The sequence below is a fragment of the Bos grunniens genome, chromosome 5 (genome assembly GCF_055505025.1).
Source record: "Bos grunniens cultivar Pamir isolate PY7600 chromosome 5, Bosgru_T2T1.0, whole genome shotgun sequence".
In the NCBI taxonomy this organism is placed as follows: Eukaryota; Metazoa; Chordata; class Mammalia; order Artiodactyla; family Bovidae; genus Bos; species Bos grunniens.
This window is the reverse complement of record NC_141169.1, coordinates 113,192,819-113,205,828: the sequence shown is the minus strand read 5'-3', so window position 1 is coordinate 113,205,828 and position 13,010 is coordinate 113,192,819. Positions and strand designations below refer to the sequence as shown.

The window sequence follows — 13,010 nt, the reverse complement described above, 5'->3', positions numbered from 1 at the left end:
CGGCAGCCCACCAGGCTCCCCGTCCCTGGGATTCTCCAGGCAAGAGTACTGGAATGGGTTGCCATTTCCTTCTCCAATGCATGAAAGTGAAAAGTGAAAGTGAAGTCCCTCAGTCGTGTCCGACCCTCAGCAACCCCATGGACTGCAGCCTACCAGGCTCCTCCGTCCATGGGATTTTCCAGGCAAGAGTACTGGAGTGGTGTGCCATTGCTAAGAATCTTTATTCAGAGTGACTTGCCCAAGGTCATATCACCAAACTCAGTGATACAAGGTATTAAGATACAGGTCACATATTATAACTTTTCCCTGAAACAGTGTTATTGCAGTTGTCTCTAGGGGGCCAGGCAGAACATACCAAACTCGAAAATCAGGCAGCAGACTAAGGTGAACAGTTTCCCCTACAATCTGTTCTCTGTGCAGCTGTCAAAGTGATCTTTCAAAAACATACATCAGATCATATCACTCCATTGCTTAAAACCTCATGGGGCATATGGTGTTTCATAGAATGTACTTCTCTACCCTCTTCCTCTGCTCCCTGCCCAGGCTGGTCTTTAATTCCTTGAAGATGTCAAGCTCGTTCCCGCCTCATGGCCTTTGAACTTGTACATGCTGTTTCCTCTGCATGGTAGACTGCTGCTTGTCAAATTCAGGTAGCGTCGGATTGTGTAGTGGTTGGAAGCATGGGTTCTGAAACCTGATTGCCTGCGTTCAAGTTACTGTTTAACCTCTCGGTGCCTTCATTTCCTGAACTGTGAAAAATTGGATAATATGAGTAAATACCTCTTAATGTTGTGAAGGTTGAATACACACATATGACGTGTCTCACACACATAGGTGCTCATTAAGTGTTGGCTGTTATTCAAGTCTTCAGGTCAGATCTTATCTCCTCAGTGAGACCTTTCTTGAGCATTTAATTTAAATCAGCCATCCCACACCCCCCATAAAAGTTATGGTTACCTGAAATTATTTTACTGTGTATTTATTTTTGTGTCTGTGTCTCTTTCATTGTAATGTAGAGCTCCTTGAAAGAAGGAATATTTTCTCTTGCACTCCCAGTGCCTAGAACAATGCCTGATATTCAATATATATTTGTTGGGAGAATTAATGGAGGTCAGATCCATCCCAGAAGGCCCTCTTAGTGACACTGGGACTGAAGGCAGTTAGCGTCCCTCAGTGCAGCGTGTTCCCATGTGTGCCCAGCACCTTTAGGTTGCGGTCTCGGCCATGGGTATCTGGCAGGGGCTGGTAGAGAATGGTGTGGAGAGGTAATACAAGGAAAAAGAGTTGAACCTGCAGATAAAACACATATTCTACTTTTCTTGATTCTAAATGTTTTTATTTATTTCTCCTGCTTCCAGCTGGTAAGTTCATGTCCTTTTTATAAGCCCTTGAGCTTACTTGTGTCTTTAAGTTTGGGGACAGCTGGTTGCCCCTCAGCATTATAAAGTTACAGCTTTATTGAGCTTCTTCTAAAATAGTGTGAGTAGAAAGTACCGATATGTAATTAGATACTCAGCTGTATATGATAATTTTAGGAATCAGAGGGATGGTCTAAACCTCAAAGTAGGCAATGTGAGACTGGGCCTTCCTGAGTTACCACCAGAGTCAGGTATGATAACAATTTACCGTTCCCTTGTATCTGTGCCTCTGCCTTTTCCTCTTACTGTCTTTTTTTTTTTTTTTTCCTGTTTTCTTCCTATTCTTATATTCCTTTTTGTTTCTGTCTTTCTACTCATGTCCATGTTTTCCATATGTATATGAGTGAAAATGTTAGTCACTCAGTCGTGTCCAACGCTTTGTGACCCTGTGGACTATGTAGCTCTCCAGGCTCTTCTGTCTGTGGAATTCTCTTGGCAAGAATACTGGAGTGTAATAGCAAATGAAACAACTGACAAAGGATTAATTACCAAAATATATAAGCAGCTCCTACAACTCAATACCAGAAAAACAAACAACCCAGTTAAAAAGTGGGGAAAAGACCTAAACAGACATTTCTCCAAAGAAGACATACAGATGGCTAACAAACACATGAAGAGATGCTCAACGTTGCTTATTATTAGAGAAATTAAAATCAAACTACGATGAGGTATCTCCTGACACCAATCAGAATGGCCATCGTCAAAAAGTCTACAAATGATTAATGCTGAGAGGGTGTGGAGAAAAGGGAATGGTCTTGCACTGTTGGTGGGAGTGTAAATTGATACAGCCACTATGGAAGACGGTATGGAGATTCCTTAGAAAACTAGGAATAAACCACCATTGACCCAGCAATCCCACTCCTAGGCGTATACCCTGAGGAAACCAAAATTGAAAAAGACACATGGACTCCAACATTCATTGCAGCACTATTTACAGTAGCTAGAACATGGAAGCAACCTAGATGTCCATCAACAGATGCATGGATAAGGAAGTTGTGCTACATAGACACAATGGAATATTACTCAGCCATAGAAAGGAACACATTTGAGTCAGTTCTAATGAAGTGGATGAACCGAGAACCTATTTATGCAGAGTGAAGTAAGTCAGAAAGAGAAAGATAAATATCGTATTCTAACACGTATATACGGAATCTAGAAAAATAGTGTTGAAGAGTGTATTTACAGGGCAGCAGTGGAGAAACAGACATAGAGAATAGACTTATGGACGTGGGGAGAGGGCAGGAGAGGGTGAGATGCATGGAAAGAGTAGCATGGAAACCTACATTGCCATATATAAAATAGATAGCCAACAGGAATTTGCTGTATGGCTTAGGAAACTCAAACGGGCTCTGTATCAACCTAGATGGGTGGGAAGGGAAGGAAGATGGGAGGGAGGATCAAAAGGGAGGGGATATATGTATACCTATGTCTGATTCATGTTGAGGCTTGACAGAAAAGCAATTATCCTTCAATTAAAAAATAAATTTAAAAAAAGTAAAAAAAAAAAAAAAAAAAAGATAATACTGGCATGGATTGCCATGCCCTTCTCCGGGGGATCTTCCTGACACAGGAATTGAACCTGGGTCTCCCTCATTGCAGGCAGATTCTTTACTGTCTGAACCACCAGGGAACTGAAATGATGTTTCTATTGTCTCACTTTGGCTCCTGCATCCAGTACCCAAAATCACATTCATTATCCCCTCAGGTAGAGGTCGTCCTCCTCTCTTCCCTGTTTCTATTAGCAGAATTAGTGTTCTGCAGTCATTCTGGCTTAAAACCACGGTATCATCTTTGATACCTCCTTTTCTTCGCTCCCCCCATAACCAAATACAAACCAACTGTATCACTTAAAAATTCTCTCTTATTCATTAACTCAGCAGAGATTTGACTTTCTGCTCTGTGCCAGGTATGGCTCCATGTTGTGTGTGACAGTTCCTGTCTTTCTGCATTGACTACTGCAATTCAGGATTTCAGTAAGTTATTCTTTGCCTAATGAAAGTAGCTTTGTAACTTTTTTCCCAACCTCATAGTCCTTTTTGCCAATCCAATATTTATTCCACTGCCAGATTAATCCTCCAAAACATGGTTTGATCATGCTGTTCCCTACTTTAAATTTTTATTTTATTTTATATTGAACTGTAGTTGATTTATTCCTGTTTCCTAGAGTGAAGCTCAGCTTGCTATTCAGGGCACATCTCATGTAGCTTGTATGCGATTGCCTTTTTAGAAATCTTCCACACCTTTTCACACCCATGTTTTTGTTTAGGCTCTTCTTTTTCCTGGAAGAATATAAGCTCCCTGAGGGCAGGAATTTGTTTTATTCATTGTAGCATCCCTCAGCACCCAGAAGAATACCTGGCATGGAGTAGGTACTCAGTAGATATTTATTGAGAGAATGAATAAAAAAATAAGTGAATCTTGTCAGTAGTACCCGTTTAAAAGTGTTTATTGACGTATAGTCAATTTATACTCTGTTAATTTCTGCTGTACAGCAAAGTGACTCAGTTAATATATATATACTTTTCCAAATATTTTTCCATTCTGGTTTATCACAGGATACCGAATATAGCTCCCTGTGGTATACAGCAGGACCTTGTTGTTCGTCCAGTCTCTGTATAATCCCAGACGCCCAGTGCTTCCCTCCCCCGTGCCTCCCTCCCTTTGACAACTCGAGTCTCTTCTGCATGTGTGTGAGCCTATTTCTGTTTTGTGCGTGCACGTGTGCTAAGTCGCTCAGTCGTGTCTGAGTCACGGCAACCCCATGGCCTGTAGCCTGCCAGGCTCCTCTGTCCATGGGATTCTCCAGGTAAGAATACTGGCGTGCGTTGCCATGCCCTCCTCCAGGGGATCTTCCCCACCCAGGGATTGAACCCATGTCTCTTACATCTCCTGCCTTGGCAGATGGATTCTTTACCACCTGGGAAGCCCCATTCTGTTCTGTAACACTGTCCATTTTTTATGACTGTTCTCAAACTTCAGTGTCTTAGGAACCTTTTCTGATCTTGTGTGTATTTTTATTTAAACATAAATACCTACCTGTGACAGACCTTTGCCGGGGTCCAGCCCCGGTGGATCCAGGGAATTCGAAGCGGGGACGGCGTCGGCGAGGATCAGGAAACAATTGCTTAATTAAACGTTAATTAAGGATATAAAGAGTAATAGAATGAGGATAGCTCAGTGAGGAAATTCAGTGGAGAAAAGAGGCTGAAATAAGGATAACTCAGTGAGGAAATTCAGTGGAGAAAAGAGGCTGAATAATTCAGCCAGAAGGTAAGAGAAAGAACGACATGGTGAGACCAAGTTTCGGTGAACAAGGCCCGCACTTTTTTCCAAAGTAGTTTTTATACCTTAAGTTATGCATAGAGGATAATGGGGGAAGGGGTAGAGTCATGCAGTAAGCCAGGCTTTCTTCCTGCAAACTTATCATATGCAAAAGTTTAGGTGATTTGCATCATCTTCTGGCCCGGAGGCCTTTTTCTCTAAAGGTGATTATTCTAAAGTCAGGCGCCAGCCTCCAAAAAGCATTAGATAAAGTTGCATTCCTACAGAGCAAAGGTGTGGTGGGCTATAACAAGAAAAAGAATTAACTCAAGGGTCCCAGGTTACAAACATTAAAGCTACTACTTACACCAATTCTATTAATCAATACACTGCTAGGGACACAGCAGATAAGGGATATGGAAACTTAGCAGCAAACATTGGCCCAGCAAGTGAAAATCCCTTCACCAATACAATTTCTAATCAATCTTTTAACTGCTCAAAGGAATCTGTATTTAGACAGTTTAGAACATCTCATGCCTCTCAGTTTGGAGGCTCTGAGCAATCACATGTGGCCAGAAAAACCTATTCAGGCAGGCTAGAGGACTTCCAAGGGAGTTTGTAGGTTGAAACACTGTCACACCCAGGAATTATTAACTGGAGCTGTAAGCTAATTCTTTTTTCAGAGAGGTAGTGGGGGACAGCCCCCCCCATAAAGTCAGAGGTGTAGGTGAAAGCACAAAGCAGAAAGTAGGCAGACTCTGGTTTTGGGGGTAGATTGCTCGAGAATTTCCAGGGAGACTCCTGAGGCTTGATCCTGCCTTTGCGTATGCCAAGCCTCCTTCCTCATGACCTTTGCCAGGGGCGGAGCTCGCTCCCCGCAGACCTTCTTCTCTTTTTTTTTTTTGTATCAGTGCTGACTGTTAATATGTCATGTAGTTTCCACGACGTTAATATAGTCAGTAGATGAGCAAATGTTCATTGAGTTCTTATTCCGTGTCAAGTATAATATCCAGGTACTTGAGTCAAAAAGACAGTAGGACAGAATCTCTTTCCTCAGTGCACTTGACTGCCTAGTGGAGGGTCAGTCTGTTTTAATAGTAGTAAAAGCAAGCAGTGAGAAGCAAGCCCAGGATATTATGGAAACATAGCCTGTTGGCAAGTGATAGGGAGAAGAAGGTGGGTTGCAGAAGAAGAGGCGATTCTAGGCGGTCACAAGTGGAAAGCCGCAGTAGCTGCTTAGAGGGGAGAAATGAGAAGTGAAGCAGGTGCTCTGAAGGGCGCTGCACTGCTGTTACTGAAGAGGCAGTTCTCTATTGTTAGCTTTTACATGTTTTGTTGGAATAAGAGGAAAGACTGATGGCTGATTCCCTGTAGAATGATTGGAAGGAGCTGAAAACTTGAAGTGAGCAAAAGCTGAAGATCCAGGGAAGTTTTCTGAAAAAAAATTACTTGGGTGGTAAAGTTTGTTACTTGAAATGCCTTCCTACTTGAGTGATAGGCTATATAAGCAATTCCAGTTTGAAAATAATTTTTTTCTGAGACTTTGAAAGCATATTCTATCTCTGTTTCCAGTGCTGATGTTAAGAAATCCGATGTCATTTATTGTGTCTCCCAATGTAGGTAAGGCATTTGGGCGGGGCATAGCTTGGGTGGTGTTCTGTTCCACGTGGTGTTAACTTGGTCCACGTGGTGTCATTCAGCAAGTGACTGGGCCTGCCTAGTGGGTCCAAGAGAGTACCTGCCTGCCACTTTGGTGGGGGTATCTGGAAGGCTAGTCTTAGCTAGGTCCCTTTTCTTTTCAGTGTAGTCTTGAGACCTCTCTTTATGGCCTGTCCATCAGAATAGTTGAACTTCTGGGAGTGCAAGGCTTACACAGTAAGAGTTTTAAAGATTTGGTTTATCTGTTAAAGTAAATCGAGGGGAATAAAAGTAAAAATCTGTACAGCTAAAAAAAGTTTCATTAATTGATTTTAAAAACCACTTTTTATACAGAGAAACTTTTTTTTTGAAGAACCATATCATTTGGTTGTGTGAAACTCTCTTATCACGGGTCATAATACAAAACCATGATAGTGTATACTTTTTCAGATTTATCAGCTGTCTGCCTGAGCTCTTCCATTTCTCTGACACATTTTGTGCCGTCGCTTCTGGTTACATATGCCGCTCGGCACCAGCAGAAGGCAGGCGGCCCACAAAGGGGGTGGGGAGGAGAAAAGACGAGGCGGAACCGGGCCAGCAGGAGCGGGAAACAGATGGGTTGTGGGAGATGACCCTGCCCCCACGCTGTTTTGGTTCTGGCTGCTACTGATCGAATGTGAATCAGCAGTCAAGAAATGGAAGTTGGTGATTCCATGATGAAAAAGAAAGTTTGGCTTTGGACTCAGTAGAAGTGTAAATTCACACCACTAAAACGTGATGCAGATATTTTTCTCTTGGTTATTTTAATTACCTTTCCTTTGAGATATTTCGGAAGGTATTTTGAGACATAACTTTAAAATTTTTCTAAATAGCATTATACATATAATCTGAGATAAATATTACTCTTTCAGCTTTTCTTTTTCATGCAAATTGTACAGTAAATAAAATTTTAGGAGTATTCAAGAACTGGTAGACTTAATCTATGATGGCAATGCCTCAGCATTTTTGGTTCTTGTCTCTGGATTCCCAGTTGACTAGGACTTTGTCCTGTGGGCTGTTTAAAAGTGAGTAGAAAATAGGTATGTTTGCTGGAGAAATAAATCTTCCCAGTGTATATATTTCATGCTAAATATTCTCTCTTGTCTTTTGTCAGTGCTTGCAATAGACTTTTGTTTGGCTTATTTTCTAAGGAGAAGATTAAGGAAACCTTGCTTTATGTCTTACCAGGTCTTTACTTTGTTCTATGGAAGACTCTTGTTTAAAAAAATTTTTTTTAAATCATAAGAATGTTAGCCAACATACGTCAGTATAGAGAGAACAATAGTGTAATGAGTCTCCATATGCCCAATATAGAGCTTCAGCAGTTACCAGTGTTGGGCCACTCTCGTTTCATCTGTTCTGCCTGCCCCTAATGATTTTTTATGGAAGAATTTTATTGTAATACCATTTAATGTTAGCATTTTAAAAGAAATATTTCAATTAAATTGAAATCAATTAACTTGAAATCTTTCAATTAAAGACTACTATAGCATGTAACTTGCCTGGTAAAATGTGTGGTAAACTATCTATATAGGTATGTAAGATTTTCATGTGACTTCTTCAAGCCCTTAATAATATTATAAATATGGAACTTAATCCCTTTACCAGTTCAGCTGGTAAAGAATCTGCATGCACTGTGGGAGACCTGGGTTCAATCCCTGGGTTGGGAAGATCCCCTGGAGAAGGGAAAGGCTACCCACTCCAGTATGAATTCCATGGACTGTATAGTTCATGGGGTTGCAAAGAGCAGGACATGACTGAGCAACTTTCACAGTCAGGTGCTAAACTATTAAAATAAATTCTGAATGGAACACTGAATAAAAGTTTTTCAAACTGCATTTTCTTTCATTCAAGATAGTGGCAGGCAGTCATGGTCCAGGTCATTACAGAATTTGATATTCCTTTCTGTAATCTACTAAAAATGCACGAGTAAAAAACATCACTTTTTAACCTCATTTTTCTTCATGCCTGGACTTGGTTTGACTTTCTTTGAGGGGCCATATTCTGGTTTCTTTTAAAGAGAAAAAAAATTTTTTTTTTTTTTTAAAGAAGTATCGGTTATGTGTATTAAGTACATACCAGAATTACAGACTTATGCAGTTTAACTTCATTTGCTTCATTAAAAAAATCATGATATCATGTGATGGGTGGATCTTGATTGTCTTTTGGGAGCAGTAACACATGTGAATGTCAGATCTCTGCATCTTAGCAATAATAATTTTCTAATTCAAAGTAATAGGAGAAAGGTTGTTCTGAATTACTGAAAAATAAATTTAAGGGCACTTTAAAGAATAGACAATTTATTCTTTCAAACTCAGTGACTAATATGGGTTAGTTTAGTAAATTATTTCTTAAGCAGAGATCTTGCCAAGTTATTTCAAAATTATTGTGGTAAAAAACACATGCTATTAAAGTTACCATCTTAATCATTTTTAAGTGGATAGCTCAGTTCAGTCGCTCAGTCGTGTCCGACTCTCTGCGACCCCATGAATCGCAGCACGCCAGGTCTCCCTGTCCATCACCAACTCCCGGAGTTCACTCAAACTCACGTCCATCGAGTCGGTGATGCCATCCAGCCATCTCATCCTCTGTTGTCCCCTTTTCCTCCTGCCCGCAGTCCTTTCAGCATCAGAGTCTTTTCCAATGAGTCAACTCTTCACACGAGGTGGCCAAAGTATTGGAGTTTCAGCTTTAGCATCATTCCTTCCAAAGAACACCCAGGGTTGATCTCCTTTAGAATGGACTGGTTGGATCTCCTTGCAGTCCAAGGGACTCTCAAGAGTCTTCTCTAACACCACAGTTCAAAATAAGTATATTCACATTATTGTCCAACAGATCTCTAGAATTTTTGCATCTTACAAAGCTGAAACTCCACATTGAGAAATACTATTGCTAGGCCATTTTAAATGCAAAAATAGCTCATTTGAAATGAGAAGTACATTTGAAATGTATTCTCATTTGAAATGAGAAATGTTAACATTGACATATTGACATTGTGTTATGTGTTAGTCTCTTTTGTAATTGTGTTAACAATTATACATTATGAGGCAGTATTTTAGTTTTTCTCTTAATCTGGTAAACACTATAAAATTACTGACATTCTTTTATCCTACCCCTCCTTCAAGTACCATAAAATTTTTCTTAATCTCATACTTGGTTGGAGACTCACTGATATCAGTGAAGTCTGAAATAAGGAGATTTTGCTGTTTTGTTAAGAACTTTTTATATGAAAGTATGATTCTGCCCCAGCAGTTTACCTGGAGTACTTGAATGAGGTTTGCTGATTCCTGTCCAGTCTTCTTATATCATTCAGATTTTCCTCGAGACCTGCCTGTCTTGGTCCCCAGATTATCTTTTAAGTGTCTTTCATTTGCTTTTGTCTTATGCACAAGTGTTTTATCAAGTGGATGTTAAATGTGCAAATACTGTTTGCAGGGTCTGTCTGCTGTGTACACACACAGCTGTTACCATCTCAGTTAAACTTCTCCTTTTCTAATGAGAGGTATGAACTCATACAGTCTATAATGGCTTAGCAAATGTCTTTCTCCAGTTTTATTGAGATATAATGGATAACATAGCACTGTGGAAGTTTAAGGTGTAAGGTGTACGTAATGACTTGACTTACATATACTGTGAAATGTTTACCATAGTCAGTTTTGTTAACATTCATCATCTCATATAAATGAAAAATGTTTTCTTCTTTGTGATGAGAGCTCTTAGGATATACTTCTTTAAAAACTTTCAAATATGCCATATAACAGTGTTAGCTCTATTTATGATTAGAAGTTTGTATTTTTGACAACCTTCATCCAATTCCTCCACCTCCTACCCCCACTTCTGGTAACTACAAGTGTGATCTTTTTTGTGTGTGAGTTTTTATTTTTGTTTTGTTTTTTAGATTTCATATATTTGTCTTTTTCTGTCTGATTTATTTAACTTAGCTTGATGTGCTCAAGGTCTCTCCGTATTTTTGCAAATAGCAGTATTTCCTTCTTTTTTGTGGCTGAGTAATGTTCCAGTGTATCTTCACAACCCTAAAGTTGAAGTTTTGGTACTGTCCTGCTCCTGCTTTCCTTAGGACTCATTTGGGGGGGTTGGGAGGAGAGAGAGAGAGAGAGAGTGTGTGTGTGTGTTTAAACTCACTTCTCAGTGCCATCATCTATGTGCGTTTGTGTGTCTGTGTGAGCATGCTCATATGTTTCAGGGTGATTGAGGATTCTATCCTAAGGAGTTTGAGTCTCAAAGGATTACCCCCCAACCCTGTTTGTTTTTTTTTTTTTTTAAATCTAAAATTTCACTGATTTATACTTCAGTGAAATTGAATCCAACTTTACAGAGAAGTTTCAGTCCAGCTCCCTAGCCTGTCAGACTCAAAACCTCCTTTTCTGTCCTCTGTGGATATTAAAACCTAAGCTGTATGGCCACCAAGACCAGCAGCTTTCCCAGAGCCAACCGTGTGCTGCACAGCATCTTGACTACTTTCGTGTCATCTCTGTGATTCCTAGTTCCTGCCTCATTCCTGGAGCCAGGGGTTTCTCTACTTTTTTGTTAGTTCAGCTATGCATTTAAAACGCTTGTTCAATTTTATCCAGCATTTCTAGGTGTTTTATAGCTAAGAAACATTCAGACTACCTGGTCCCTGCCTCATTGCTAGGAATCGAAATTGGCCTCTTCACTTGACAAAATAGACTGGAACCCAAAGATGGGACCTGAGGCCACACAGCATGTCTGAGAAACACTTAGGCTCTGGGCCTTCTGGTTGGTTTCTCTCTCCTGCAGGGGACAAGGAAAGATGTGGCTCAGTCATGAACTCGAGTGACTTTTGGCAGACCCTAAGCCCACACCCCACTGCCCGGAGCCTGTCTGGGGATGGAGAGCACAGGGTCTGTCCCACAGAGTTTGGGGAAGGGCTGCAGATGCAGGGGTGGCGGAGGGCAGGGGCAGACGGGGCTCAGGGAGAGGCTGGGCACTCAGGCTTCCTGGAGCCAGGCTGCAGCTCCTCCATGTGGTACATGGAGAGCCGGCCCACAGCCCCCCACACAGAGCTCTTCTCCCCTCAAAGGATTTTTGAATAACATAAAATTGAATTTTTTAGTCTGAAAAGGCTCCTGTTAAGGAAAGCAAACATGCTATTAGCAAACAAGCCAGATGGATTAATCATGTATAATAATTGTTTTCTCCCGGTACACATAGAGACATGGCTTAAATGATGGTAATCATAGACAAGATGGGCAAAATTCTTTGAAGGTCAGATTCTGGATTTTCTTGGTAGGCATTTGTTATTATATAATTCCTAAAATTTTCCAACCCTTTAACAGTTGTTTCCAGTGTTTGCCCGCACTGTCTCTTGGACTATTGAGTTCCTAGTATATATTTTTTCTTTTGAACATCCCTCACTCACTCTCTTTCATCCTTTTTGGAGTAGAGAGTCCTTCTTAATATCCCTGTTCTTCTTAATGTCAAACCCCTCCCCCTTTAATTGCTCTTACCTGGATCATTTCCTTTCCTTTGTATTTTATGAGGATCAACCAGAACTACAGTTAGCTTTGGGCACAGGGAAAGCTTTACATGAAGGTGGATGTGATGGTCCTTTTCGTTTTCAATGTCTTTCTTCATTTCATGGCTTTCCAATATTTTGGTGATTTCTTCATCTGAAGCATATTAGATGCAAGTCCTCATTAAAGTCTTCAGGGAGCCCCTAAGTCCTCTTTTTAGATTAAGAATTATAGCCTTTTCATTATAAAAAGCAATACATGTTTTAGAGAAAATTTGGAAACTAAAAATTTTCATAGTCCAACAAACAGAACCCATTTTGTGTTTTGGTAAACTTCCTCATGGCTTCAGTTGGTAAAGAATCTGCCTGCGGTGCAGGAGACCCTGGTTTGATCTCTGTGTCGGGAAGATCCCCTGGAGAAGGAAATGGCAACCCACTCCAGTATTCTTGCCTGGAAAGCCCATGGACAGAGGAGCCTGGTGGGCTATAGTCCATGAAGTCACAAAGAGTTGGACATGACTGAGTAACTCTTTATGGTCTTTTTTCCCCTGTGTAATATTTTTATATGAGTATGTATTTTTATATCTTACTTTTTAAAACTTTAAATAAACATTTTCTGCATTTTAAATGATTTGAAAAAAATCTTCTTCATAATTCCACAGGATTTGGTGGGTGAATATAGTCTTAATTCCCTTAACCATTAATTCTCATGTTTTTGAAAAGACTTTCATGTTATTCGTATTCTTTTTCATTTTTAAAGATCTTTTTCTTATGTTGCCGTGTGTTTTGCATTTTAGTATCCCATTCCTGGGTACTATGATTAAATATTCAGGTAGGTTAAAATATTTGAGCTAAAAACCAAAACCACTGCTTTGAAAAGATAATATGCACCTCAGTGTTCATAACAGCATTATTTACACTTGGCAAGACATGGAAACAACCTAAGTGCCTATCAACAGATGAGTGGATAAGGAAGACATGATACACACATATATATACACACACGTACGTATATATATGTGTGTGTACACACACACATATACACACAGTGGAACACTATTCAGCCATGAAAAAGAACAGAGTTTTTGCCGTTTGCAGCAACATGGATGGACTTGGAGGGCATTTTGTTAGTAAAATAAGTCATAGAAAGACAGGTATTG

General features: G+C 40.2%; 1 protein-coding gene across 4 annotated transcripts in view; it reads left to right on the top strand.

The window, feature by feature from the left end:
- The window catches only part of MRTFA (myocardin related transcription factor A), a 211,361-nt gene that overhangs the window by 64,046 nt on the left and 134,305 nt on the right, over window positions 1-13,010 (top strand). The gene's annotated exons all lie outside the window — the stretch shown is intronic.